The sequence below is a fragment of the Cryptomeria japonica genome, chromosome 5 (assembly GCF_030272615.1).
Source record: "Cryptomeria japonica chromosome 5, Sugi_1.0, whole genome shotgun sequence".
Lineage (NCBI taxonomy): Eukaryota > Viridiplantae > Streptophyta > Pinopsida > Cupressales > Cupressaceae > Cryptomeria > Cryptomeria japonica.
The window spans coordinates 842121997-842125569 of record NC_081409.1 but is presented as its reverse complement, the minus strand read 5'-3'; the positions used below and the strand labels follow the sequence as shown (position 1 = coordinate 842125569).

Genomic DNA, 3573 nt, shown 5'->3' with positions numbered 1-3573 from the left:
ATTTAATTAATTTAATATATTTTATTTAAATATGCTAAACATAAATAGTTATCTAATTATCTATTGGGTAATAATGTAAAAGGGATTTGTATGCAATAAGATGTTTATAAATTATTAATCTCCAACCTTACTGCAAAATTGACATAAGATAGTTTGAAATTTAAGGCTTGACATAAGATATACATAAAATAAGTCTATTGCAAAGACTTTACTATTTATTAATTGTTGAATTAAGATCGGGCTACTAGGTATAAGATTAGCTTTAGCCTTCAATTATGATTAAAAGAAAAAATGCTCTTCAAAATAGATATCTCTCAGCATATTTTACATAGATTTATTTAAATATAAGTATACTAGTTAACCTTCTGCGATATGAATTTTGGAGTTCTATGGGTTAAAATCACCATTCGATATTCTCCACTTCATGTTTGAAGTCGTTACAGAGACATGTTTGCATGAATGTTAATAATTTACACTTTGAGGTGTGTTTGTAACTGCCAAAAAATCTTTATTTTGTCAAGAGGCGATCTAAAATGGGATCAATACTGTCTGTAAACACAAAACAAATTTTTTAAAAAATTGACATGCCAACTTGGCAGTCTAGTAGGATTGGTGGAAGACATTCTTGGCAGGTTCTTGCAGGCAATGAGCCCGCATTAGATTTAACCTAATAATAGTAAATCTTAATAACTCATCACCTTTGAGCCCGCATTAGATTTAACCTAATAATAGTAAATCTTAGTAACTCATCACCTTTTGCATGGCATTTGATTAGCTTTCTCCATTCCCACTCTTGGCCATTATATTTTGCAGGGCATTTGTAAAAGGAAAACTATGCAGTGATGGCAGGGTAGTGGAGGATTGGAGTCGGTGTTGGCTATTGACATATAAATTCCCTCTTCATGCTAAGGAAATATGACAGGTCACAAAATTTTCTTCTCCAAGTCTGCAATAGGTAAAGTGTTCCCTATTTTTTTCATCTCTTTTTGCTCAGAAAACTTTAGCGGCAGAAGTCATAGTGACTGCATGGGAGAGAGGAAACAAACCAGTGAGGGTAATGTCCAAGTATTTTCATCTCTTTCTTAAATTTCATTCTTTTATTGGTGCAGGTTGCTCGAGATAGGATACTGAGGAGGTGGAATATGGAGCTGGGCAGTGACAGTGAAGGGCGCCAAAATATCCAGTGGTAGCGTAATGCATCTTATAAATTTTAGATATGCAAAGTGAGTTTCAGTTATTTATTGGTGGGAAGATTAAACATATTTTTGTAGGATTCTGGATGTCTTGTTAACAATTATGGGGTAAGTTGAGGGATGCCATAATTGTTTCTTTTCTAGATGACTCATTTGTAGATAGCACTAAACATTTTAGTCTGGAGTGGGGCGTGAGAGTTAGGGTATAACTTGTAATAAGTGATTTTCCATTGTTTCAATTATTTATGTTTGACAAACATTATGCGACCTCCCCTGTGCACAAATTATGGTGGTGTCTGTTTGTGATTTTCTGAACATATCATCTTGCCTTCAAGAAGCACCATCTGAATTCCTTCCAGTTGTTGTCATTCAAGGTTGGATTTATTTTTGAAGTTGTGTAACATAAGAGGAGTTTGGCATGGAGTTTTATTTGTGGTTTCTTTGGTATAAGGAGGGATTTTCCATCATATCCCTCTCAGGTGAGTTGGGACAAAGAATCCAACACTCAGAATATATTCTTGTTATCATGTGACATGTGGTTGTGAGGGGGCAACAACATAAATGTTTGTATAAAGCATGTGCATTCTTCATGAAATTGGCGGCATGGGACTTGGATTGGGGTCGTGGCTCTATATTGAACTGATACGCTTGAAACCTATATTGAAATTACAATGGGATCTATATTGAACCGATTATTTTCAGTACGCAGGAAGCCATGTGGATTGATGGAGCTTTCTATTTCTGTGCATAAGGATTTATATTTGCAGACAAGTTGTATATAATTCAAAGTAATTGTTGTAATCTACATTATCAAAGAATTTTTTTTATTTGAGATTAACTTCTCCTACAAATATTATTGAGTTGGGTTTCATTATTTCATCTCGTTAAATTCCAGTTGTCAAACTTCACTTATTGTAAATTAAGTTATATTATCAAATGATTTCTGTAGGATATCTCTCAATAGCAGCAACATGTTATATTATCAAATGATTTCTCTCAGATATCTCTCAATAGCAGCAAAATGTTATATTATCAAATGATTTCTCTTAGATATCTCTCAATAGCAGTATAATGTTATATTATCAGATGATTTCTCTCGGATATCTCTCAATAGCAGTGGCACGTTAGAAATTTAATGTGAATTTTACTTCATCCTTGTTTTTTAAAATAAAACAAAGAAAAACTTTTATTTAATTTTTCTACATTTTTATCCTTACAAATAGTAGGGCAAAGGCAACCTCTAAATAGTTGATTGGGATTAAAAAATAACATGTAATCTTATCCAAACTTATATGTCCTTCTATCTCCCATATAATAACATGCCAAATTTGAGAAAAAAATTTCATAATGTATTATCATGTATTTTTCATAAAATTGTTTGTTAATTAAAATAAATCATTGATTTTTAATTAGAGTTAGTGATAAGTTTGGGATTGAAACAAGGCCTGCAGGGCAGTGAAGTTCCTGCCGAAGACTGTAAAAACAATTTTTGTTTTGTTTAGTTTGTTTACATTAAAAAGTGGTTTTTAAAAAAAAATATTTATTTTAAAAAATTGGCTTGGTCTAAGGTCAAGAATTGGACTTGAACACATTGACAAAACTACATCAGTTCAAATGTCAGAGCATTGACGAAACTACATCAGTTCAAATGGCAGTGCATTGCCAAAGGTATAGGAAGATTCTAAGATAGAATCCTTATGGTATGTGTTTTTGCATCAACACAACTACATGATCAACCAACCACTGATGTATCTAGTCTATTACATATGCACCATTTTTCTCATTTTTTTGATTGAGTTTGGGGAAGATTGATTGCAAATTTTTTATTTAATTAATTGTTAAAAATTTGTCTGATTTGTAGCATGTGGCACTGTCGTCAAATTCCATTGCAAGGAGGTTTAGCAACATGAACACTAAAGTTGCACTGTGCAAACTAGTTGCAACAAAAAGTCATTCCCACAACAAATTATAAAAACTATATGCTTGTGTCAAAGTTTGGCTGGAGGATAGTTAATGATAGTAGGTTAGAAACCACTATTTATCATAGAAAAATGATTACTCATGGAAAAATTATCAGAGCCATCTTTGAAACTTTGAACTTCGTAAACACCTCAAATAAAAATAAAACATCTAAATTATCACTATCAGTCAAATATAACCTAGGCTTGGCAATTACATAAAAAATCAGTGCACCACTTAACTATTTAAAGATTTTGCAAGCCAAAACATGAAAGTTGCAAATTATCAGAACATGAGAATTTTTTAGGTGAATTGAAAAAACAAAATCTAATGAGATGATATCTGAAAGTGCAGTAACCAATGAAATTGCACTGTTAAAAAACAAGTGATAGAATATGTTTTACAAAGAAAGAAAAATCGA

The 3573-nt window shown here is 32.0% G+C and overlaps 1 long non-coding RNA gene across 2 annotated transcripts; it reads left to right on the top strand.

The window, feature by feature from the left end:
- Positions 1–338: 338 nt before the first annotated feature.
- On the top strand, positions 339–2072 carry LOC131042070 (uncharacterized). Of its 2 annotated transcripts, XR_009105111.1 has the most exons (3): positions 339–482; positions 814–955; positions 1110–2072. It is a non-coding gene; the product is annotated as an uncharacterized LOC131042070 (long non-coding RNA). The 2 variants fall into 2 exon arrangements; XR_009105110.1 differs by lacking the exon at positions 339–482 and having other exon boundaries at positions 615–955.
- The last annotated feature ends 1501 nt before the right edge of the window (positions 2073–3573 follow it).